Below are 27,981 nucleotides of genomic sequence, written 5' to 3'. Positions count from 1 at the left end.
ACACTGCTTCACAAGCTCTGGGATCCTGGATCCTCCTATTTTTCTTTTTTCCCCTCAAGTAAAAGAAAAACCAGGGAAACAGAAGGAATTTTGGGATCTTAGATACCGAGGCTGCATCATTCAAACTATTTCATTTTCCAAAGAAAGAGTGAGCAAGGCAGCTCCTTTCGTGAAGGAATTGTTACAAAAAGACCCGGTACCTTCTGTCCATATACTTCACACCTCAAACCTCTTTAAGCCTACTGCAACTGGCATGCTTAAGAATCCGAAAAATATGCTTAAGAACCATTGGATGAACGAGAGAGGTGTTGTGTTTGCAAATGTGCCAAGATATTCTACAATAATGATCTGGAACACAAGAGTTATGCTGAGAACTGCAACAAATACATAATTATCAAGCATCCCTTCCCAAACTTCAACTTTCTCCATTTCTCGGGAGTTCACTTCTTTGAAGAGCTGCAAATAACAACAAAGGGAATGTAAACTTGTCCTTTTTACACCATTATCTAATCTACTGCAGAAAATTACTGCAAAGGGGTCTTTCAGTTTTTACCTGGCAGAAAACAAATGTGTTGAAGATAATTGTATTGAGGGTTAGTTGAGCATCGGGACCATTTAGACGAAATAATCCCATTCCGTTTGACTGAAGAAACCAAATTACTAGGAACTGATACAAGGATTGTCCCAAGATATTCCTCCACATGACGTTACTAATAAAATTTCCTGACCGCCCTACTGGAGCTCTTTTCATTAGTTCATCATGAGGAGGTTCTGTTGCTAGGGCAAGTGCTCCCAATGTATCCATAATCATGTTAACCCACAGAAGTTGAACAGCAGTAAGTGGAGCGGTCCCTGAAGCATGATCATATATAGTACAAGAATTAATAATACTACTTTAGGTCGCTATCCAGCAGAGCTAACCGGAAATAGTAAAAGAAGATAAATTCTCCTGACCTGTGAAACAAGCTGACAAGAAGTTGACAATCAATGCAACAATATTAAGTCAGCTGAAATTGGACGAACTTTTGAATGTTTATGTAGACTGAGCGTCCCCATTTGGCTACTCTCACGATTGTGGAGAAATTGTCATCCAGTATGATGACATCTGCACTCTCTTTGGCAACCTAAAACCAGATTAAGAGGAAGCACGTTAGAGTACACTTACAAATACCACTCAATGTGGCAAAATTTGGCCTTACATAGTCAGTATACATAGAAGAAGCTCGCCATCAGATAGACTCAATTCTTCTTTTTTCATTTCCAAGTTAGAAGGAATTCCATCTTATTTTAGCTAACAGAATATTTAGACCAGTCATCTCACCGTCAAGCCTTAGAATGAGTATGTTGTCAACCAAATAAGAGGCCAACTGAAAAGATTATCAGCGAAATTTGCACAAGCACTTAAAGACATAAAATGCTCCTTATTTCTAATTGCTATTCTATTGTACTTATCATCCTCCAATTAACTGTTCCTGTAACCGTGTCATCTAATGATAATTTGGTACTGAAGTAAGACGGCTAACACTACAACTCGGATTGGAATGAACTAAGGAGAAATTATATAGTCACCTCAGTTCCAGCAATGCCCATAGCAAGTCCAATATCTGCTTCATGAAGTGCAGGAGCATCATTGGTTCCATCACCAGTTACTGCTACCACTTCGTTAAATGTGGTCCGCAGTTGCTTCACCAAAGTGTGCTTGTCTAGTGGTGAGGATCTAGCCATTACCTGAAGGAGTAAAGACGATGTAGTCAATAAATCAGAATTTATAAACATTGAGCAGGAAACTTTTGGAAGAATAATCTGTTACAATCTCTTCATTCTCATCTGTAAACAGAATTATTGAAATACCTGAATTTTGGGAATCAGCTTTAGCATTTCCTCCTGACTCTTCTCCCGAAAAACTGGACCTTCAATGGCAATACCATCATCGGTCAGAATACCACATTCCCTAGCTATGGCTGTTGCAGTATTGATGTTATCTCCAGTAACCATTCGAACAGTAACACCAGCTGAACGACAAAGTGCAACAGACTCCCTGACTCCAGGACGAACAGGATCTTTTATACCTACAATACCTATACAAGTATACCCAGAAACTGGAATATCAGCATTAGGGGAAAACCCTTTTTCCAGCTCCATATAGGCAAGACACAAAGTGCGAAGAGCTTCACTAGCAAACTGATCAATTGTGGTCTTCAGATGGTTAGTTGATGTTTCATCCAAGGGAACAACTTCCCCTTTAGAATTAATTACCTTATCACAGGCAGCTAAAATTATTTCCGAAGCACCTTTAGTATGAGCCCTTAAACCTCCTTCAGGAAGCTCCAGCACTACTCCCATGCGCTTCTTAGTAGAGTTGAATGGCTCGACTTTTATAAGTTTTCCTGCTTGACGTTCTGCCTGAAAATCTCCACCAAGTGCTAAACCAAACTGCAATATTGCAGTCTCAGTTGGTGTTCCCAATATATCAGGTTTTCCGTGCTTGGTAGCTACAACTTCTCCTCCAGTATTGTTAAAAATTGACTGCAGCAAAGTTTTAAGTACGGAATCAGGGATATCAGAACAAATGGCAGATGCATCACTTGGCTTAGTCACATCCTTGATATTCATACAGAAGCAAGTTTTCACTACAGTCATGCGGTTGGTTGTTAGTGTGCCTGTTTTGTCACTACAAATAGTTGTAGCAGAGCCCATTGTCTCACAAGCTGCTAAATGACGGACAAGTGCCTTATCATTCATCATCTTTTTCATGGCAAACGCAAGACTTAATGTCACAGCCAAGGGAAGTCCCTCAGGAACTGCAACCACAACAATTGTAACCGCAATTGCAAAGTATTCCAATAATTCCCTAGCTTCTACTGCAGACCAGCTCCAGTGAGATCTCTCTGTCAGTTTACGGCTATACATTTTCTGCACAAGTACTGCAAAAGTCACAATAGCAAAGAAAAGGCCTATTTTCCCAATGATTGTTGCCACTCCATTCAGTTTAACCTGTAATAGAGTTTCATCATCTCCACCTTCACTAAGAGTTGCTAACAGTTTTCCCCACTGAGTCCTCATCCCAACTGTTGTTACCAACATCTTACAAGATCCATCTTGGACCTTGGTTCCAGAAAGCAGAAAGGGATTCTGAGCACTGACCATCACTGGCACACTTTCTCCGGTCAAACTGGACTCATCAATTAAAACAGAAAATCCTGAAAGAAAGAGTCCATCTGCAGGGACTTGATCACCTATCGCGAGATGAACAACATCACCTGGAACTAGATCATATATAGACATCTTTTGTCTGTATCCATTCCTAGTAACTTGAATGGATATTTTCTTTTTCTCTTTATCCAGGTCTCTAAACTGCAACGATTGACGATAATCACTTGTTGCAGTAACAAAGACAACCAACAAAATGCTAGCTACTTTACCAAGACCGTCATGAGCCCCAACTGGCCATCCCTCCATTGCAATGCCAACAAGAAGAGAAACAAATGCACATGCGCCAAGGATCATGAGGGTCATGTCTTGTAAGGCTTCCCAAACAAACAACCAAAAGCTCCGAGCCTCACTTTCTTGGAATTTGTTAATTCCAAAAATCTCTTGTCTGCGGATTAGAGAACTATAGTCACGTGTAGATAGCCCATCGGTACTTGAGGTAGCAAGTTTATTTGCAATACCTTCCACTCCACCATGAAATTTCACCTTTTTCAGATCATGGCCTTCAACTATGGATCCTAGCTCATCCGCGTCAATTTGAAAACCAGCATCTTTAACTTCATCAGGGACAGTGTAGTCACTTACTTGCACACCTTCGAAAGTCAAGGAATTAATCTTTTAGATTTTGTGATTACCCTATAAAACCGAATGTATAAATTGAAATTCACCTGATATAAACTGAAATGCAGCCTTAGAGACCAAAACTGCCACCCTCAATTTCTCCTGCCACACATAGTAAAACACAAGGTTCAGCCACATTTACGAACTTGCATGGTTCCATAAAGTTCCAATTCAGAACTTAAAATACAACGATAATAATATCAAATGAGACCAAGTTTTTGTTGCGGAAGCCAAATGTATATAGTGTGAATGAGTCACAACTACTATACCAAAAATTATGGCAACCACCAAATAATAAATAAGACAATAAAGCAACAATAAAAGGAACACCAGAATTTACGAGGTTCGGCCAATTTTGCCTACTTCCTCGGACACAACCAATATTTTATTCCACTCCAAAAATACAAGTGAAATAATACTAAAGAGAGAAGATACAAATGCCTTAAGAATATAAGAAGGCAAATAAGAGGTGTGTATAAATCCTAAACATTAAGCCTCCTTTTATAAGGGAAAAATTCCAACAATTTTTCTCCCCAACCGATGTGGGAGTTTGACAACTTCAACAAATCTCTACCTTGGCAAAATTCCACATCTTCAATTTTCTCTTAATAACAAATTTTGGTTGTGTCTTCATCTTCAATCTTCAGTGTTCAACAATGTTGATCAAATCCAAACAATGTTGAAACTTGACCGCAGTCACCACTTTTGTCAACATATCAGCAGGATTCTCTGTAGTATGAATTTTCTTCACCGTGACTCCACCTTCTTCTATGATTTCTCGTACGAAATGATACCGAACATCAATGTGTTTCGTCATTGCATGATAAACTTGGTTCTTCGCTAATTGAATAGCACTTTGACTATCACAAAAAATTGTGATACCTTTTTGTTCAACACCAAGCTCCTTTAGCAATCCTTGAAGCCAAATTGCTTCCTTCACAGCCTCTGTAATAGCCATATACTCTTCCTCTGTTGTAGACAAAGCAACTGTTGACTGCAAAGTAGACTTCCAACTAACTGGTGCCTTTGCAAAAGTAAACACATAACCAGTAGTTGATCTTCGTTTGTCCAGATCACCCACAAAATCTGAGTCACAATATCCAACTACAGACTGATTGTCTTCCTGCTTAAAAACTAACCCAACATCTACAGTATTATGAATATACCGTAGAATCCACTTCACAGCTTGCCAATGCTCCTTTCCGGGATTATGCATATATCTGCTAATAACTCCAACAGCTTATGAAACGTCAGGTCTCGTACAGACCATTGCATACATCAAGCTACCAACAGCATTAGCGTATGGTACCTTTGACATATATTCTCGTTCAGCTTCATCCTTTGGCGACATAGTAGTACTTAGCTTAAAATGGGGAGCAAGTGGAGTACTAACTGGCTTAGTCTTTTCATCTATGCCAAAACGTTGTAGTACTCTTTTCAAATATTCTTTCTGAGATAAACAGAGTTTCTTTGAACGTCTATCTCTTATTATCTCCATGCCAAGAATTTTCTTTGCCTCACCCAGATCCTTCATCTCGAACTCCTTCTTCAGTTGAATCTTCAACTTATCAATTTCTTCTGAATTCTTGGAAGCTATCAACATATCATCAACATATAGGAGAAGATATATAAAGGAACCATCTTTAAGCTTGCACAAATACATACAATGATCGTATTTGCTTCTCTTCTACCTTTGCTGCAACATAAACTTGTCAAATCGCTTGTACCATTGTCTAGAAGATTGTTTCAATCCGTACAACGATTTTTCAAGTTTGCACACCATATTTTCTTTTCCAGCAACTTTGAATCCTTCTGGCTGAGTCATATAGATTTCTTCCTCCAAGTTTCCATGTAAAAACACAGTTTTTACATCCATCTGAACTAGTTCCAAATCCAATTGTGCTACTAAAGCCAACATAATTCTAATGGAGGAATGCTTTACAACTGGAGAAAACACTTCATTGTAATCAATTCCCTCCTTTTGAGCATATCCTTTGGCCACCAATCTTGTTTTGTAGCGAACATCTACTTGGTTAGGAAATTCTTCCTTCTTTGCAAATACCCATTTGCACCCAATTGCTTTCTTTCCCTTCGGGAGATTGGCCAATCTCCATGTATGATTCTGATGAAAGGACTGTATTTCATCATTCATGGCAATCCTCCACTTATCTTCTTCTGAACTTTGGACTGCGTCTTTATAAGTGGTAGGAACATCATCAGCTACAATTGAGGTTGCACAAGCAACCGTTTCTATGAGACGAACAGGTTTCGTTATTGTCCTTTTTGGCCTGCTGGTTGCTATTGATTCAAGTTGTTGTTGAGGTTCCTGAGTTGGAATCTCCTTTACTGGCTCTCCTTCCAGAGGATAATCTTCATCTGTTTCCTCCTATGCTTCTTGTGTAGGAAAAATAAATTTTCCCTCAAACTCCACCTGCTTATAAGCATCTTCATTTTGTTTGGTATCTTCTGTTACCTTATTTACCATAGCAGATTCATCAAAGGTAACATCCCTGCTGAATATTACTTTCTTTGTCATAGGACACCATAAGCGATATCCTTTGACTCCAGAAGTAATTCCCATAAAAATAGCCTTTTTTGCCCTTGGATCCAATTTTGACTCTGTCACATGATAATATGCATTTGAGCCAAACACGTGCAAAGAGTCATAATCTACAGCAGGCTTTCCATACCATTTTTCAAATGGTGTCTTGCCATCAATAGCAGCAGGTTTTAGACGATTAATGAGGTGGCATGCATATGTAATTGCCTCAGCCCAAAATTCTTTGCCCAAGCCAGCATTGGACAACATACACCGTACCTTCTCCAGCAAGGTCCGGTTCATACGTTCTGCCACTCCATTCTGTTGTGGTGTATGTTTAACAGTGAAGTGTCGGACGATGTCATCATTTTCATAGACCTTATTGAAATGATCATTTTTGTATTCACCTCCATTGTCTATGCGAATACACTTGATCCTCCTGCATGTTTGATTCTCCACTATCGTCTTCCATTTGAGAAAAATTCTCAGCACTTCATCTTTGCTTTTCATTGTATACACTCACACTCTTCGGGAAAAATCATCAACAAAGGTTACAAAATAGTGCTTCCCACCCAATGAAGGTGTTTTGGAAGGACCCCAAACATCAGAGTGTACATAATCCAAAATGCCTTTAGTATTATGGATCGATGTACCAAATTTAACTCTTGTATGTTTCCCTTTGACACAATGCTCGCAAAACTCCAAGTTGCAAGCCTTTGCTCCTTTTAACAATCCTTGATCTGATAAAGTTTTCAAGGATTTTCCTCCAGCATTTCCCAAGCGAATGTGTCATAGCCTGGTTGTTTCTGCCTCTTTTTCGTCACTGGATGTTACTATCGTTGTCCCAATAACTGTACTACCGCGATAACGGTACATGTTATTGTTCTTCCGATTGGCCTTCATTACCACTAGTGCACCGGAGCATACTCTCATCACTCCATTTTCTGCAATGATTTTGAACCCTTTTGATTCTAGGGCTCCCACAGAGATGAGATTCTTCTTCAAATCCGGTACATATCGAACATCTGTTAATGTTCTGATCATTCCATCATGGTTCCTTAATCGTATTGAACCAATGCCATATGAGGTAAGAGGGTTGTTATCCGCTGTGTGGATGACTCCATATTCTCCTTCTTGAAATTCCACGAACCAGTCCCTGTTGGAACACATATGATAGCTACAAGCCGAGTCCATCAACCATACGTCTGATAATGTTGATGACTCTGTTGTAACTAATGAGAAGTCTGAATCATCACAATCAGCTACATTTGAATCCATAATGGCCTTTCCATTGTTATGTTTGGCCTTATTCTTTAACTTCGGACAGTCTTTCTTCTAGTGCCCCTTTTCTCAACAAAAGGCACATTCATCTTTGTTGGGTTTAGATCTTGACTTAGATCTTCCCTTCTTTTTCCTCATTTGATTTTGAGGACGACCCCTCACAACCTGTGTTTCTCCTTCTCCGCCCTTTTGTTTTTCTCTCTTTCTTTGTTCATAGCTGTACAAAGCCGAACAAACTTCTCTGAGAGAAATTTCGTCATTCCCATGGAGTAGAGTAGTTTCAAGGTGCTCGTACTCATCAGGAAGTGACCCCAATAACATCAAGGCCAAGTCACCATCATCAAAAGTTGCATCCATATTTTGCAAATCTGTGACCAACTTATTGAAACTGGTGATATGTTCGTTCATTGTGGTACCAGGAACATAGGTGAAGCGAAACAGTCTCTTCTTCATGTACAATTTATTTTGACTATTTTTCTTCAAAAATTTATCCTCCAGTACTTTCCGTAATTTACTTGCAGAAGTTTCCTTTGTGTATGGATATTTCTGCTCTCTAGCAAGGTAGGATCGAATGGTACCGCAAGCAATACGGTTGATAATTCTCCAATCTTCTTCTCCAATAATATCTGGTCTTTTTTCTTCAATGGCAAGATCTAGCCCTTGTTGAAAAAGGACATCTAGAACCTCGCCTTGCCACATCCCAAAATGTCCTGATCCGTCAAAAATTTCTACCGCAAATTTCGCATTTGACACAATTCTTGTCATAAGCGAAGATGCTAATGATGACGTATTGTTGACACTTGATGTAGATTCTTCTTGTTTATTGTCTTCCATCTTTAACACAAATATTATTTAATAGCTGACGATAAAAATCAAGATTATTTCCTTTCTAGTGTGGAAGATCAGACTAAGCTGCAACCACAGAGCATACTCAGACAGAACCTTGACTCAGTTACCAAGATAAATCTTTTCTGATGTGGAAGATCAGACTATGCTGCAACCACAGAGCATACTTAGACAGTACCTTGGCTCTGATACCAATTGTTGCGGAAGCCAAGTGTATATAGTGTGAATGAGTCACAACTACTATACCCAAAATTATGGCAACCACCAAATAATAAATAAGACAATAAAGCAACAATAAAAGGAACACCAGAATTTACGAGGTTCGGCCAATTTTGCTTACTTCCTCGGACACAACCAATATTTTATTCCATTCCAAAAATACAAGTGAAATAATATTTGTAAGCACGTGATTTTTGCCCTAAATGAGAATTACTCCCAAAAAATTCAAAAATAAAATAATTTTTCTTTGGTGTGCAATTTTGTGATATTTTGTGGAATTATTTGTATTTGTCTGTGCGTGTTTATTCGCTAAATTAATAAAAATACAAAACATTTGTCGCATTTTGCATGTAGGATTTAATTCTACAATTGATAGTAATTAAAATTGTTTTACAAAAATTAAAAATTACAAAAATAGGCATCGTTTGCATTTTTAGCATTTAATGTCCAAATATACAATTTTATGCTTAATTAATACTTAATTGTGCGTTAATTGTTATTGGGAGTTAATTTGCGCTTTTATAACTTAATTTAGTTCTTAATAATAGTTTAAGTATTTTTATAATTTAGTTTTAGAAAAAAATAAAAGAAGAAAAGAGAGCGAAAATATAAAGAAAGTCGGAATTGGGCCTCTTCTTCAATTTCAAGCTATAGGCCCAAAAAATGGCCCAATCTTCCCTACGACCCAGTCCATTTCGAACTGGGTCGACCCAGTCCATAACCCAAAAGACCCAATACCCCTATCTTGCATTTCAAAGACACAAAACAAAAGAAAAAAGAAAAAAAAAACCCTAAAACTATCCTAAGCTATCCGCCCCCCCCCCCCCCTTCTTCTCTTTCTCTCTTTTCATCTTCTTCTCCTCAAAACTCCAAAGCACAACCATGGCTACCCAGCAGCCACCCCCCTTCGTCGAACACCACCCAAGCACCGTCCAAACACCACCAAACGACACAACCTCTTTCGCGACCCCAACCCTATCCGCCATTGATGAAGCTCATCGAGCTCAAGCTCGTTGAAGCTCGACGTCTATGTCGTTGTTGCTTCTGTCTCAACCAAACAACCAAACGAACATAGCCTCGATGAGTCAGCTGTTGATCGAAGCTCCCATCGCCGCTGCTCGTCACGACCAAGCTCGCACGCTGCCATCGGGAGCAGTCCATTCCGCCATGGACGTCGTCGACAGTTGTTGCTGCTCGCTGCTTCGGACTGCTGCTGCTTCTTGGCGTCGTGTTGCTGCTCGCCACTTCGTACTGTTGTTGACGACACAAGACAGTCCGGTTAAAGTCCGGCAAAGGTCGAGGGTTTTTCGTCAAGTGAAGATACTATACGTCGTAAGTTCATCGTCAAGTTCGTTGTTTGTTTGGTCGTTGTTCGTCTTTCGATCCGGTTAGTAGTTTTTGAGTTTTATTTTGTCCATATTTTGTTTTGATATTTTCGAATCTAAAATCAACAAATGTTTGTTTTGTTTATCGTTTGAATTAATTTTTAGTTCATGTTCATGTGTTATTTGTTAAATCAATTTTCAGATTTTAAAATGGAAGTTTAATTAGTTGTTTTCATGTTTATTTCATGTTTGTTGTATTGTTTAAGTAAGAATTTGTTAGTTTGATGTTTGTTAGATTCAAATTGAAATTTAATTAATTGTTTCTTCAATTTGTTTCATGTGTTTATGTATTGTTAGAAATTGTTAATATTGTTAAGTTCAAGTTTAAGTTCATAATTGTTTCTTCGTCGATCTTGTTATTTGTTTAAAGAATTTAGTTGTATTAAAGGAATATATTGTTTTAATCGTTTAATCTGTCATGTTTGTTGTCTTAAAATAGATTCATTCATGTTCATACTTTGTTTGGATGATCTTGAATCCGAATTTTGTATAGTTTGATTTCTTGTTTACCATTTATGATTATTGCTTGAATTGTTTTCATAATCTTGTTTAAAGTTTAATATAAGAATTGTTTGTTGTAATGTTGTTAGAGTTGATTTTAAGTTCAATATGATTGAATTTAGAAATCTTCATACTTTGTTTGTTGTTGTTGTTGAATCCGAAAATAGGATTGTTTGTTGCTAAAATATTGTTCAATCAAATTTTAGTTGTTCTTGGTTGTTCAATTTGTGTTCATGTGATTTGTTGTTGAAATATTGTTAAAATCATGTTCATGTGATATTGTTGTTATGATGTTCATCCATGTTCATATTGTTGTTTGAACATTGTTAGAAATTGATCATATTGCCTATATTTTGGTTATGTTTGATTAAATGATGTGTTATAGCTGATGGGTAATTTGGTAAATTTGTAGTACGTTCAGGGGTAGTTTGGTAATTTCAGTAAGGTTGGAGGGGGTAGTTTAGGAATTGTACATTTTGTAATTGTTTATTTGAAGCATGGGGGACAAAATGAAATGGGGTGGGTTGTGATATGATTATTTAATATAAAGGGGGGACAAGATTTAAATTAAAGGGGAATCTTGCATTATTTTAAATAAAGCATGGGGGACAAAATGAAATGGGGTGGTGTGATATGTTATTTAATGTAATGGGAATGAGTGGGAAGATAATGGGTTTGGTAGAGAAAATGGGTTGATTTTAATTAATGGAAAGATTTTATGAGAGGGGTTATAAGAAGTCTTGAAATCAGAATAAGAGGACAAGAGAAATACACAGACAGAAAAAAAAAAGATTAGAGAAAAAAAAAGAGCTGAACATTTATTCTGAAAAAAACATTGAAACTCTCAAGAAAAGAAAAACATACAAAGAAAAATAAAAAAAAAGTTGAAAATTAGAAGAGGAAGTAGTACACACCTGATAAATATTCTGGTATACAGGTGTAGAAATTAAGGGTTGAAGATTAACTAGACTTTCAAAAATCTGAAAATTTCCCTTGGTTTCTGTCCGTTATTTTCGGCATTCCTGGATTTTATTTTTGAATTTTTCAAAGCTGTCACTGGGATTTTCGTTGACTGGTTATTGCTGGTTATTGTTGCTGTTGCTGTGTTACGTATTACGTTGCTGACTTTCTTCTTCTTATATTGACAATATCAGGTACACAACTGTAATTTTGACATTTTGTAAGCTGAAATGAAGAATGGGGTATTAAATTTTTAATTTAGTTTAATTTAATTTTTTGTATTGTATTTAGGTTATTCATGTATTATTATTCTGTAAATCACTGTCATTTGGCATAACTAGGCATATTATAGCGACATATTAAATAACGCCTTAACCAGATTATTAGGAAATATATTTAAGCCTGATTATTAATTAAAACTGTTTAATAACAAAAAATAGAAGAAATAACGTAAAAAATGGCGTTATTGAATCAGTTTGGAAAAAATTAACTAAGTTCCTTATTCATAAGGTTTTTCATCAACGATAAGTTAATCAGAATCATGTAGTCAATTTCAGTTATAACATGAATTAGTTTGCGAACAAGTATTAGGACATGATGAATTAAAACAAAGTTAGTTAATGTTAAATTGTTTAAATTTTTAGAAATATGATTTAGTACTCAAGTTATTATTTTTCTTTCTTTCAATTTTCAGTATTTGTAAATAATTAGTTTCAATAAGCTTAAGTCTTACTAACAATTTGAATTTTAATCCAACTATGGGATAATTAGTTTTCTTTATTTTTATTTTTTTTTACTTTTCGATAATTCCATGTTGTATTTATGATTATAATTTTATTACTTTCTGTTAATATTTGTTTTTCTCTTTTATTTAATATGTCATTTTCAAGAATGTAGATATTGATTTTATATTTATAAACAAACTTAGTAATAATAAAAAGGTAGTCATTAAAGGATATTCTTAAAATAAGGAAGGATTTCGCTAAAAATAAATAGATGTAAATAATACAAAAATTTACAGGATTCTCCAATCTCATTTATTTATTTAATTTTTTTTTTAAAAAAAAATTACTTAGAACTTGGGATGGATTGTTCAGTGAATTTCACTTCCTTCCCCAAAGATAATGACGCGCTAGACTCTTTAGGCGCGATTTAATCAATTTTACTTTCTTAAACTCGGATGCGCATTTCATGCGACCCAAATCTAAATCTTAAAACATTGAAAAAAAATGTGTTCCGGATTACGGGTGCATTTCATGTGACGTAATCCAAAGACATGTTTTAAACGATGTTCACAATTTTTTTTAAAAAAAAATATAATAATAATAATAATAATAAAGTGGTAAAAAGTTAAATTTGCACATTGGTTCATAATTGTATTTAAAATCAGATAAATAAGCCGAATATGACCGTTGAGCGACCGTGCTAGAACCACGGAATTCGGGAATGCCTAACACCTTCTCCCGGGTTAACAGAATTCCTTATCCGGATTTCTGGTACGCAGATTGTAATATGGAGTCATTCTTTTCCTCGATCCGGGATTAAAATTGGTGACTTGGGACACCCTAAATCTCCCAAGTGGCGACTCTGAAATGAATAAATAAATCCCGTTTTGATTGTCCTTTAATTGGAAAAACTCCCTACACACCTAGCGGTGCGAAAAAAGGAGGTGCGACAGCTCTGGCGACTCCGCTGGGGACTTGCCCAGAACCAGTGGTTCAGGGTTAGAAATTCGAGCTCATATAAATTGTTATATTTGGTTTTATCTGATTTTTACATGTTTGAGCATAATGTGCTAAATGCTGCTTTTACCGCTTTGATATTACGTGAACTGTGTATAAACTGTGCCGAAACCCATCTCCTCTCTGAGTCTTCTAAATCATGAAGAAGGGTGTACTTCGTACGACTTCTTTTCTGTATAGTGTCAAATCCCAATTTAGAACGAGGTTCGGACAAGTTGCTAAGCCGGTGAAGCTTCTGTATTCCCGGTACGCTACCCCCCTCGGCTCGAGCTGTCCGCTCGGGTAAGCCAGGTCTAGAACAAACACCCAGGTTCTGAACCTAGTATAACAAAGCCACATGCCGGATCCCTAGTAGGAACGTTTGTTTGCATCACGTGCATCTGACTTTGGAGGCTCAACACAGGGGTTGGGTCTGTCTAGGACAGGTGCACCAAAAATGAAAATGACCATCCTGATGCATCTTACTTGTTACTACTTGCGCATTAATTTGATTCGGACTTGTGTGTTGACTGACTTGTGAATATCAGGAATAATATTTTGAAATTGAAAAAAGAGAAATAGCGGTTAGGGAATTGATTATTTATTTTGAAAAGAAAACAAATGCCCAAATACTGTCAAAACTCTGCCGAAATTTTGAGAAAATGAAAAAAAATGTCTTATTAGTTTGTTTTATTAAAAGCTAAGAAAAGAAAAAAAAGAGTCGTTGTTCTGTTGTGTTTTTCAAAAAAAAAATAGAAAAAATATATAGTTTGTCTTGCCATGAAAATGAAAATGAAAAGAGTCTTATTTTCAAAATGGTTTTTTATTATTATTTATTTGCTTATGAAAATGCAAAAAATAAAATAAAAAAAAAGTCTTTCATTATTTGTCGCAAATATATATATAAATCTGAAAAGTTTTTTTATTTCCAAAAAATATATATATCTTTATTTGTTGCAAAGAGTATTTGTCTTGCCAAGAAAATTCAAAGTAAAATTCCAAAAAAGATATGTCTTGCAAAAAATAATATAAATATCTTTATTTTCCATTGTTGATAAAACAAAAATAATAAAAATGTTTTTTTTTAAAAAAAAAAAATCCGAAAATATTTTGATACTTCTTTCAAAATTGAAAAGAAAATTCAAAATTCAAAAAATATTTTTTAGAAGCATTTCTTTTATCAAAAGTAAAATTCCAAAAAAAAAAATTTCTTTAGAATAAGAAAAAAAACAAATGGAAATTCAAAAAAAAAAAAAACTTCCTTTTACTTTTGAAATTCTCAAAGTTCAAATCAAAAGGAAAGGAATTTTTACAAGTCTTTCTTTCAAAAAGAAATCAATCAAAAAAAAATATATATATATACTTCCTTTCTTCTTTTGAAGCAGTTCTTTCACAGTTCCAATTAAAAAAAAATAATATATTAGTTCATTTACTTATTCGCGAGGCCCGAACTACGCGGGTTTGATTCTCACCGGATGTGAGATACGTAGGCAACCCTCATCGGGTCCAACCCCCTTTTTTGCTAAAATAGTCAAAAACCAAAAAAATAAATAAAAAACGTTTCAAAATTTTTTATTTTGTCATAAATAAGTCTAGTGGTGTCCAACCTTCCCTTTTGCTAAAATAGCCACAAAAAAAAAAAAAAACATGTCAAAATTTTAATTTTGTCATAGAGAAGTCGGGTGACGCTGTTTTATGAAGACATAGCCGAATGTTCCCGAGAGGGACGCCGGGAGGCTGACTTAGCATAAACAGCCACCTTTGGGTCATTTTTAAGATTTTGACCAGTTGACCCACACATCCTTAAAAATCTTCGTCCCCGAGGCGTTGAAAGACCGTGTTTGCAATATTGACTTTTCTAATTCGAAAAATGATAAAAAGAGTCATAAATAAGTCGGGTGATGCTGTTTTGTCAAAAATAGCCGAATGTTCCCGAGAGGGACGCCGGAAGGCTGACTTTGCATAAACAGCCACTTTTTTTGGGTCCTGTTTAGGATTTCGGTCTAGTTGACCCACACAGCCCTATAAATCTTCGTCCCCGAGGCGCTGAAGGGCCGTGTTTGCAACATCAGGTTTTTAGTATAATTTGAAAAGAAAAAAAAAGAGTCAGCGGTCAGGTGAATACCGTTTGGATTTTTTTTTTAGTCAAAATAACCCGAGCCAACTTCGGCCGCGTCTTGAACCGTTCTTGCCGAAATAACCTTAGAGTATCTGTCAGTTGTCGAAAGGTTATTTTCGTAAAAGAATGGACAAGTGTGTAAAGTGTCATAAAATAATCCTCCCCGACCTCAAATTCATGCGAAAGTTGGAAGGGGCCACATTTGCAAAAATAACCGTTTGGTTGCATTTGTCAAACGGGGAAAGAAATTGGCCATTTGTAAATCTTTTAATTAGAATATGTGGGTTGTTTGATTTTCCAGCTTGTAGGTCATCTTCAAACCTTTGAAACTCAGTTTGTTTTAACATGAAAATTGAAAAAAAAATGTTTAGCATTGTTTATCTTTTATTGGGTCCGAACTACGCTCGGTCTGATTCATGCGGGGTCATGATACGTAGGCAATCTCCATAAGATTCGACCACCACCAAAATAAAAAAAATATAATAATAAATAAATAAAAGAGAGTGTGGAAGATTTTCAGGGGGCACAATTGTCTAACTGCTTAGGTACATTGTATCTCTGATACATGATTGTCTGTCCAATGCCCTAACACTAACGTGATGGCTTCCCTTTGATGTGTCCATATATAGAAAGTGGTTGGTTGTGGTAACTCCTCCCTGCAAAGCAAAATCAAAGGACAATGGCTCAGAACCGCAGAACCGAGTGGATCGGTACTGATGACCGACAACAATTGGTCGAACAGAACAACAGGTTGGTAGAAGAAGTGAAAATGCTGAGACAGCATGTGGCAGACATGTATCAGGCATGGATAACGGGAAAAGCACCACCCCCTCCACCGCCAAGCCTCTTGAACTCGGTCATTTCCCAAGCACCCAACACCATAATGGAAGATTCTCCATACTCTCCATCCCAACCCATTTATGGCAGCTTTCCCAGCTATCCGAGTAGCTCCATCACTCTTCAATGTTTCTCCGCTCCCCAACACCACTTCTTTCCCCGTGACCTCAAAAGCCATACCTCACTTCCCAGGTACCCGACTCCACGAAATGCTTACCCACCCATACAAGCCTACCAAAAGCCATCTGGATCAGGTTTCCGGCCCTGTCAACATGCAAGAATGAAGAGGTTGCTGAAACGAGAAAAGGCTCTCACCCCTATCGGGGTATCTTATGCCAGTCTGTTTGAAAGGCTAAGGCATGCTGGCTCGATTGAACCACTCCCCGCATGTACTCCAAATCCACTTACAAGGATCTTTGATCCGGCAGCGCGATGCGCCTACCACTCCAATGTCATAGGGCACAACATTGAGAGCTGTCATAGTTGGAGAAGGGAAGTAGAGAAAATGATCCGAGAAGGGCGGGTTGTGATTAATAACAGTGACATGGAGCACTCGAACCCCCTCGAGAACTTGCCGACGGAGGTTGATGAGATTGAAGCTGGTAATGGTCTCGGCAGTATTGATGCAAAGCTCAGTGGCTAAAATGCCAATTTTGATAAAGTGGGAGGACGTTTTGTTCCTTGGTCAGCAAGAGAGAAGCTTGTGGTGGCTCATTTTGTTGTCATTTCTGTTGTTCGGATTATTAGGGTTATAAGTCGGATGTTGTCTTGTCCAGTTTGTTTTAGGATTTTGTTCTGGATTGTTTTGTTTGTTTTGTTATTTAAACCATTTCACCGGTAGTCTAATACAAAATCCGGTCTTTTATTATTTCCAGTCATCTTTTTGTTTAGTCCTTTTATCATTTTTGTTCAATGCCGATTCTAGGGACATGACATGCGCACCCAGTTTGGGCCTAGTCTTAAAAGTTAATCATAAAACCCTGAGAAGGTGATCAAAGCATTTAAAGGAAATAAGAACGGTTTGAGATTATTTGGAGCCCGAGTCATGTGGAACTGGGGCAAACACAAAGAAAACCGTTAAATAAAGATTCGCCTAAATTGGCATGAGGGTCGTTCATAATAAAAGAGAATGAGAGTGTCGCCCAATGGTGCTTTAGAAGTGACAAATGAACAAACATATGTTTAACATAATTGTCAAGCCCAGCACCGTCGGAAGAGACTATAAATCTATTGTTTGTTGTGTTGTTTGCATTTGGCATGTTTTGAAGACTGGAATGACGAAGGCATTTTGTTCTGCTACCTAAACACTTTATCCTTCGTTACCCCTTTTTGAGCCTTACTTATTTTTCTTTCATACCCCTCGTTCGGAATCAGTAAAAACGACTAGAAAACGCGAGCATGGCATGAAAACATGAAAAAAAAAACAACAAAACGAAAAAGAAAAGAAAAGAAAAATGGTAACCAAAAAAAACAAAAGAAAGTCAAATGAAAAAAAGAGGAATTGGGAACTACGTTTGACTTGATTCCTCAAAGAGGATACGTAGGCGCTTCACGGCTCGGTCATAGTTTTGAAAAAATATAAATCAATCAAGTAAAATATCCCCAAGCAAGAAACTGGGGCAAAAGTTGCATTTGTGGTAAATAAATCTAGTTCCGAAAGTTGTAACTAATAACCCAGAATTAATGCATTTTTGAGCCTTTAATACCCTTTTTTTTCTAGCCCTATCCAAAACCCACATTACGGTCCAAAGAAAGACCTTCTGACCAGTCTTCAAAAGATGCCAAGTCAGACAAATGAGAGTCTTACCGGCGAACATAACATTCTGTTCCACAGCAGAAAAGACTCTAAATCTCCAGCAGAGAGAGTCATACCGGCAACACTCCAAATCCCCAGCTGGAAAGTGATACAAATGAGAGAGTCATATCGGTGAAAACCTTCACAGGCACCATAAGGCGATGAAAGCTGAGAGAAGAACAAAAAATGAGAGAGACTTGATAGTGAAAACCCTTTGGGCACTACAAGTCGAATAAGATTAAGAATCCAATGGGGAATCGTCAATTGAAGATCTTGAAAGATGATTGACGGTAGAGGATAGGCCACATACGCATGTCATGGCCATTAGAGTTGGTATCTGCGTTTGATAGGTTTTTATTTATAGTTTCTTTTGTAAAAGAGTCATCATTTCCTTTGTCTTTTGTTTTGTATCTTTTATCTTTCTCCTTTCATAAAAACATTTTCCCCAATAGAGTCTGTCCGGTCAGAACAGGTATGAAATGACTTCAAAATATGTCATCAGCTTCCCAATTATACAAAATGAGATCTGACTAGTGCATCCAAATGGTGTAGTCAGCGAGGAACAAACGCGAGGCCAGTGTCAAGAAAATATCCCCAGCAAAAGGGAATTGACAAAAGGATTGACGAGTGTCAAAAGGGATATCCTTGCCAAAACCAAAGTTATAAACCTCAAGGCCAAAGCCAGTGGGCAAATCAAGGAGAAGCAATGAGCATGATTTGGGAAATTCATACTAGGACTAAAAGGTCGGGGAAATGCCAGCTTCCGAGTTATGTCACAAAAGAAGACGGATATCCCCAGCAGGAAGGGATTATCCCCAGCACATAATATCATCCCCAACAAGCTGTGGAACGCAGAGCAAGGAAGGAGAAAGGGAAAAGCCATCCCAGTAGGGGTATCACAACCAACCACCATGTTTTAAACTAACAAATTTGGTTTGATTTGAAACAGGTAAAGGAAATGGCATTGATGCCAGAAATGCATGCCGCAAGGGATATTATCAAACTGGGGCAGAAAATTTTCCTTCCGCTTAGAAAATTTTCTGGAAGTCAGGTACCCATGCGGGAAAGAATAAAGATAACGTCAGTCTCAAGGGAAGTGGTCTTAGAACCAGTGTTGCCCCCAACATAATAAGTTCTATGGAGGAAGTTGTTCCCCAGCAAAGGGATGAAACTTGAGCTCAGTAAAGCACTAGTTCTGAAAGAATCAGAATCCCCCAACAGGTAAGTAAATAATTCCCCAACAGTGTTATCCCCAGCAAGTATTCGAGGTAAGACATTTTCAAGTCTTAAGGATATTTTGGGTTCATCCGCCCTCGAATAGGATATTTTGGGTTCATCCGCCCTCGAATAGGATATTTTGGGTTCATCCGCCCTCGAATAGGATATTGTGGGTTCATCCGCCCTCGAATAGGATATTTTGGGTTCATCCGCCCTCGAATAGGATATTTTGGGTTCATCCGCCCTCGAATAGGATATTTTGGGTTCATCCGCCCTCGAATAGGATATTTTGGGTTCATCCGCCCTCGAATAGGATATTGTGGGTTCATCCGCCCTCGAATAGGATATTTTGGGTTCATCCGCCCTCGAATAGGATATTTTGGGTTCATCCGCCCTCGAATAGGATATTTTGGGTTCATCCGCCCTCGAATAGGATATTTTGGGTTCATCCGCCCTCGAATAGGATATTTTGGGTTCATCCGCCCTCGAATAGGATATTTTGGGTTCATCCGCCCTCGAATAGGATATTTTGGGTTCATCCGCCCTCGAATAGGATATTTTGGGTTCATCCGCCCTCGAATAGGATATTGTGGGTTCATCCGCCCTCGAATAGGATATTGTGGGTTCATCCGCCCTCGAATAGTATATTTTGGGTTCATCCGCCCTCGAATAGGATATTTTGGGTTCATCCGCCCTCGAATAGGATATTTTGGGTTCATCCGCCCTCGAATAGGATATTTTGGGTTCATCCGCCCTCGAATAGGATATTTTGGGTTTATCCGCCCTCGAATAGGATATTTTGGGTTCATCCGCCCTTGAATAGGATATTTTGGGTTCATCCGCCCTCGAATAGGATATTTTGGGTTCATCCGCCCTCGAATAGGATATTTTGGGTTCATCCGCCCTCGAATAGGATATTTTGGGTTCATCCGCCCTCGAATAGGATATTTTGGGTTCATCCGCCCTCGAATAGGATTTTATTTTCAAAGTTGTTGTTGAAGCCAGGCGCCCACCTAAATAACGAGAGGAATACTTTTCTTGTCTGTCCATTGCATATTTTAGGCGCCCACCTGTATAACAAGGGAATACATTCCACGCCTTTGCCAATAGGGGACGCACTTCCTAAGTCTAGTTCTGCCAATAAGAGACGCACTTCCTAAATTTACTTTTACCTATAGGAGACACATTTCCTCCTAAGTTTAGTTTACCCATAGGAGACGCATTTCCTCCTAAGTTTACTTTTACCCATAGGAGACGCATTTCCTTCTAAGTTAGCATTGAAGTTGGGAGCCCGCCCATATAACCAGTAAAATGCGGGAATACTTTCTGTTCTAGGTCGCCCACCAGTAAAATGCGGGAATACATTTCAGTTCTAGGTCGCCCACCAGTAAAATGCGGGAATACATTTCAGTTCTAGGTCGCCCACCAGTAGAATGCGGGAATACTTTTAAGTTCTAGGTCGCCCACCAGTATAATGCGGGAATACATTTAGGTTCTAGGTCGCCCACCAGTATAATGCGGGAATACTTTTAAGTTCTAGGTCACCCACCAGTATAATGCGGGAATACTTTTCTGTTCTAGGTCGCCCACCAGTAAAATGCGGGAATACATTTCAGTTCTAGGTCGTCCACCAGTATAATGCGGGCATACATTTCATAATTTTGCATTGAAGCAACTTTTTAGTCTTGTAGGTCTCCCACCAGTAAAATGCGGGAATACTTTATGTTCTAGGTCGTCCACCAGTAAAATGCGGGAATACTTTCTGTTCTAGGTCGCCCACCAGTAAAATGCGGGAATACATTTCAGTTCTAGGTCGCCCACCAGTAGAATGCGGGAATACATTTCAGTTCTAGGTCGCCCACCAGTAGAATGCGGGAATACTTTTAAGTTCTAGGTTGCCCACCAGTATAATACGGGAATACATTTCAGTTCTAGGTCGCCCACCAGTAAAATGCGGGAATACATTTCAGTTCTAGGTCGCCCACCAGTAAAATGCGGGAATACATTTCAGTTCTAGGTCGCCCACCAGTAGAATGCGGGAATACTTTTAAGTTCTAGGTCGCCCACCAGTATAATGCGGGAATACATTTCAGTTCTAGGTCGCCCACCAGTAAAATGCGGGAATACATTTCAGTTCTAGGTCGCCCACCAGTAAAATGCGGGAATACTTTCTGTTCTAGGTCGCCCACCAGTAAAATGCGGGAATACATTTCAGTTCTAGGTCGCCCACCAGTAAAATGCGGGAATACATTTCAGTTCTAGGTCGCCCACCAGTAAAATGCGGGAATACATTTCAGTTCTAGGTCGCCCACCAGTATAATGCGGGAATACATTTCAGTTCTAGGTCGCCCACCAGTAAAATGCGGGAATACATTTCAGTTCTAGGTCGCCCACCAGTAGAATGCGGGAATACATTTCAGTTCTAGGTCGCCCACCAGTAGAATGCGGGAATACTTTTAAGTTCTAGGTCGCCCACCAGTAGAATGCGGGAATACATTTCAGTTCTAGGTCGCCCACCAGTAAAATGCGGGAATACTTTCTGTTCTAGGTCGCCCACCAGTAAAATGCGGGAATACTTTCTGTTCTAGGTCGCCCACCAGTAAAATGCGGGAATACATTTCAGTTCTAGGTCACCCACCAGTAAAATGCGGGAATACTTTCTGTTCTAGGTCGCCCACCAGTAAAATGCGGGAATACATTTCAGTTCTAGGTCGCCCACCAGTAGAATGCAGGAATACTTTTAAGTTCTAGGTCGCCCACCAGTATAATGCGGGAATACATTTCAGTTCTAGGTCGCCCACCAGTAAAATGCGGGAATACTTTCTGTTCTAGGTCGCCCACCAGTAAAATGCGGGAATACATTTCAGTTCTAGGTCGCCCACCAGTAAAATGTGGGAATACATTTCAGTTCTAGGTCGCCCACCAGTAAAATGCGGGAATACATTCATGTTCTAGGTCGCCCACCAGTAAAATGCGGGAATACTTTCAGCTCTAGGTCGCCCACCAGTATAATGCGGGCATACATTTCATAATTTTGCATTGAAGCAACCTTTTAGTCTTGTATTACAGATTTTGGAATCAGTAACCCCACCAGAAGGCGGAAGGTTACAATAGGAATCCCCAGCAGTAAACAATAAAATCCCCAGCACCGGGAAGCAGAAGGTTGCAACAAGAGGTCCCAGCACAAATTCAAGTGCATGTGTCAAAAGGAAGAAAAGCATCGAAAGAAAAGCACCGGAGGAAACACAAGCCGACAAGAAAGCAAGGAAACAAGAACAAATTTTAGTCTAGCCTAGCTTCTTGTTTTCTTTTAAGCACGGTGTAACAAGGAGATCGGTAAGCAGTGATAACAACATGCAACAGCAGTAACATCGCAGTCCCACGGTAGTCCCAGCTACCAAAAACTTCCCGAACTACATTGACCTGATTCCTGTTTAGCCCAGGATATGTAGGAAACCTTTGAAGCAAAGGTTCGGTCAAATCTTTTTCAAAAAATGCTTCAACGGAGTACTCGGATGGGCAAAAATCGCTCGCTTTATCTTTGCACGAAAACCCTTCGTGTCTCCGGGCAAAGAGGGGCAGCTGTAAGCACGTGATTTTTGCCCTATATGAGAATTACTCCCAAAAAATTCAAAAATAAAATGATTTTTCTTTGGTGTGCAATTTTGTGATATTTTGTGGCATTTTGAATAATTATTTGTATTTGTCTGTGCGTGTTTATTTGCTAAATTAATCAAAAATACGTCGCATTTTGCATGTAGGATTTAATTCTACAATTGATAGTAATTAAAATTGTTTTACAAAAATTAAAAATTACAAAAATAGGCATCGTTTGCATTTTTAGCATTTAATGTCCAAATATACAATTTTATGCTTAATTAATACTTAATTGTGCGTTAATTGTTATTGGGAGTTAATTTGCGCTTTTATAACTTAATTTAGTTCTTAATAATAGTTTAAGTATTTTTATAATTTAGTTTTAGAAAAAAATAAAAGAAGAAAAGAGCGAAAATATAAAGAAAGTCGGAATTGGGCCTCTTCTTCAATTTCAAGCTATAGGCCCAAAAAATGGCCCAATCTTCCCTACGACCCAGTCCATTTCGAACTGGGTCGACCCAGTCCATAACCCAAAAGACCCAATACCCCTATCTTGCATTTCAAAGACACAAAACAAAAGAAAAAAGAAAAAAAAAACCCTAAAACTATCCTAAGCTATCCGCCCCCCCCTCCCTTCTTCTCTTTCTCTCTTTTCATCTTCTTCTCCTCAAAACTCCAAAGCACAACCATGGCTACCCAGCAGCCACCCCCTTTCGTCGAACACCACCCAAGCACCGTCCAAACACCACCAAACGACACAACCTCTTTCGCGACCCCAACCCTATCCGCCATTGATGAAGCTCATCGAGCTCAAGCTCGTTGAAGCTCGACGTCTATGTCGTTGTTGCTTCTGTCTCAACCAAACAACCAAACGAACATAGCCTCGATGAGTCAGCTGTTGATCGAAGCTCCCATCGCCGCTGCTCGTCACGACCAAGCTCGCACGCTGCCATCGGGAGCAGTCCATTCCGCCATGGACGTCGTCGACAGTTGCTGCTGCTCGCTGCTTCGGACTGCTGCTGCTTCTTGGCGTCGTGTTGCTGCTCGCCGCTTCGTACTGTTGTTGACGACACAAGACAGTCCGGTTAAAGTCCGGCAAAGGTCGAGGGTTTTTCGTCAAGTGAAGATACTATACGTCGTAAGTTCATCGTCAAGTTCGTTGTTTGTTTGGTCGTTGTTCGTCTTTCGATCCGGTTAGTAGTTTTTGAGTTTTATTTTGTCCATATTTTGTTTTGATATTTTCGAATCTAAAATCAACAAATGTTTGTTTTGTTTATCGTTTGAATTAATTTTTAGTTCATGTTCATGTGTTATTTGTTAAATCAATTTTCAGATTTTAAAATGGAAGTTTAATTAGTTGTTTTCATGTTTATTTCATGTTTGTTGTATTGTTTAAGTAAGAATTTGTTAGTTTGATGTTTGTTAGATTCAAATTGAAATTTAATTAATTGTTTCTTCAATTTGTTTCATGTGTTTATGTATTGTTAGAAATTGTTAATATTGTTAAGTTCAAGTTTAAGTTCATAATTGTTTCTTCGTCGATCTTGTTATTTGTTTAAAGAATTTAGTTGTATTAAAGGAATATATTGTTTTAATCGTTTAATCTGTCATGTTTGTTGTCTTAAAATAGATTCATTCATGTTCATACTTTGTTTGGATGATCTTGAATCCGAATTTTGTATAGTTTGATTTCTTGTTTACCATTTATGATTATTGCTTGAATTGTTTTCATAATCTTGTTTAAAGTTTAATATAAGAATTGTTTGTTGTAATGTTGTTAGAGTTGATTTTAAGTTCAATATGATTGAATTTAGAAATCTTCATACTTTGTTTGTTGTTGTTGTTGAATCCGAAAATAGGATTGTTTGTTGCTAAAATATTGTTCAATCAAATTTTAGTTGTTCTTGGTTGTTCAATTTGTGTTCATGTGATTTGTTGTTGAAATATTGTTAAAATCATGTTCATGTGATATTGTTGTTATGATGTTCATCCATGTTCATATTGTTGTTTGAACATTGTTAGAAATTGATCATATTGTCTATATTTTGGTTATGTTTGATTAAATGATGTGTTATAGCTGATGGGTAATTTGGTAAATTTGTAGTACGTTCAGGGGTAGTTTGGTAATTTCAGTAAGGTTGGAGGGGGTAGTTTAGGAATTGTACATTTTGTAATTGTTTATTTGAAGCATGGGGGACAAAATGAAATGGGGTGGGTTGTGATATGATTATTTAATATAAAGGGGGGACAAGATTTAAATTAAAGGGGAATCTTGCATTATTTTAAATAAAGCATGGGGGACAAAATGAAATGGGGTGGTGTGATATGTTATTTAATGTAATGGGAATGAGTGGGAAGATAATGGGTTTGGTAGAGAAAATGGGTTGATTTTAATTAATGGAAAGATTTTATGAGAGGGGTTATAAGAAGTCTTGAAATCAGAATAAGAGGACAAGAGAAATACACAGACAGAAAAAAAAAAGATTAGAGAAAAAAAAAGAGCTGAACATTTATTCTGAAAAAAACATTGAAACTCTCAAGAAAAGAAAAACATACAAAGAAAAATAAAAAAAAAGTTAAAAATTAGAAGAGGAAGTAGTACACACCTGATAAATATTCTGGTATACAGGTGTAGAAATTAAGGGTTGAAGATTAACTAGACTTTCAAAAATCTGAAAGTTTCCCTTGGTTTCTGTCCGTTATTTTCGGCATTCCTGGATTTTATTTTTGAATTTTTCAAAGCTGTCACTGGGATTTTCGTTGACTGGTTATTGCTGGTTATTGTTGCTGTTGCTGTGTTACGTATTACGTTGCTGACTTTCTTCTTCTTATATTGACAATATCAGGTACACAACTGTAATTTTGGCATTTTGTAAGCTGAAATGAAGAATGGAGTATTAAATTTTTAATTTAGTTTAATTTAATTTTTTGTATTGTATTTAGGTTATTCATGTATTATTATTCTGTAAATCACTGTCATTTGGCATAACTAGGCATATTATAGCGACATATTAAATAACGCCTTAACCAGATTATTAGGAAATATATTTAAGCCTGATTATTAATTAAAACTGTTTAATAACAAAAAATAGAAGAAATAACGTAAAAAATGGCGTTATTGAATCAGTTTGGAAAAAATTAACTAAGTTCCTTATTCATAAGGTTTTTCATCAACGATAAGTTAATCAGAATCATGTAGTCAATTTCAGTTATAACATGAATTAGTTTGCGAACAAGTATTAGGACATGATGAATTAAAACAAAGTTAGTTAATGTTAAATTGTTTAAATTTTTAGAAATATGATTTAGTACTCAAGTTATTATTTTTCTTTCTTTCAATTTTCAGTATTTGTAAATAATTAGTTTCAATAAGCTTAAGTCTTACTAACAATTTGAATTTTAATCCAACTATGGGATAATTAGTTTTCTTTATTTTTATTTTTTTTACTTTTCGATAATTCCATGTTGTATTTATGATTATAATTTTATTACTTTCTGTTAATATTTGTTTTTCTCTTTTATTTAATATGTCATTTTCAAGAATGTAGATATTGATTTTATATTTATAAACAAACTTAGTAATAATAAAAAGGTAGTCATTAAAGGATATTCTTAAAATAAGGAAGGATTTCGCTAAAAATAAATAGATGTAAATAATACAAAAATTTACAGGATTCTCCAATCTCATTTATTTATTTAATTTTTTTTAAAAAAAATTACTTAGAACTTGGGATGGATTGTTCAGTGAATTTCACTTCCTTCCCCAAAGATAATGACGCGCTAGACTCTTTAGGCGCGATTTAATCAATTTTACTTTCTTAAACTCGGATGCGCATTTCATGCGACCCAAATCTAAATCTTAAAACATTGAAAAAAAATGTGTTCCGGATTACGGGTGCATTTCATGTGACGTAATCCAATGACATGTTTTAAACGATGTTCACAATTTTTTTTTAAAAAAAATATAATAATAATAATAATAAAGTGGTAAAAAGTTAAATTTGCACATTGGTTCATAATTGTATTTAAAATCAGATAAATAAGTCGAATATGACCGTTGAGCGACCGTGCTAGAACCACGGAATTCGGGAATGCCTAACACCTTCTCCCGGGTTAACAGAATTCCTTATCCGGATTTCTGGTACGCAGATTGTAATATGGAGTCATTCTTTTCCTCGATCCGGGATTAAAATTGGTGACTTGGGACACCCTAAATCTCCCAAGTGGCGACTCTGAAATGAATAAATAAATCTCGTTTTGATTGTCCTTTAATTGAAAAAACTCCCTACGCACCTAGCGGTGCGGAAAAAGGAGGTGCGACAATACTAAAGAGAGAAGATACAAATGCCTTAAGAATATAAGAAGGCAAATGAGAGGTGTGTATAAATCCTAAACATTAGGCCTCCTTTTATAAGGGAAAAATCCCAACAATTTTTCTCCCCAACCGATGTGGGAGTTTGACAACTTCAACAGTTTTGACCCAGTTTTTAGACAGCATTACAGGGGTGCGCAAATTGGAATGCACCGCAACTCAACTCAAACAATCAAGATGAAATCAGGATTTGTAAATAGAAAATACTAAGCGGAGCTGTTTAAAAAAGATTGCCACTATATAAAATATGTCAACTGTGTCACTAATATAGCTATTGTGTAAGTATTTACTAGTATTTTGCGGATTTCCAAAATCAACTACCTCTTAATTCCTTCATTCAGGCCTCCCACAGCTTATAACAATTGTATCGGTCATTCAAGTTTTAATTTATTGCAGCAAAGTCATAAAACTAAATTTTAGTATAACGAAAGGATAATCCAATGAGGTCCATACGTTCAGAGAAGATAATCTCTGAAAACACATATAAGCTGATGGTAGAAGTAAAAGGGATCGTACATGATTGGTACGGTGCATGGCAGCAGCCTCGTATCGCTTGGAGAGATTTGCAGTGAAACGAAAACGACGTTTTGGATTCTTGACTACACCACAAAGGCTCCTCCATCGCCGTAGCATCTCATCCTCCGAGTGCTTCGGCTTCACTCCTCCAAAATTCTCATTCAAATAACTCTCCGTTTTTGTTCTTCTTTTTTCTTCTCTGCTTATATGCTACAAATATAAAAGCAATATATAGACAAACCGT

At 37.3% G+C, this 27,981-nt stretch overlaps 1 pseudogene; it reads right to left on the bottom strand.

Annotated features, from left to right (window-relative positions):
- Nucleotides 1–76: 76 nt before the first annotated feature.
- LOC107771411 (calcium-transporting ATPase 2, plasma membrane-type-like) lies at nucleotides 77–27,981 on the bottom strand (annotated as a pseudogene).

This window comes from Nicotiana tabacum, chromosome 3, assembly GCF_000715075.1.
Source record: "Nicotiana tabacum cultivar K326 chromosome 3, ASM71507v2, whole genome shotgun sequence".
Taxonomy (NCBI): Eukaryota; Viridiplantae; Streptophyta; class Magnoliopsida; order Solanales; family Solanaceae; genus Nicotiana; species Nicotiana tabacum.
Note: the sequence above shows the minus strand (reverse complement) of the source record. Positions and strands in the feature narration are given on the sequence as shown.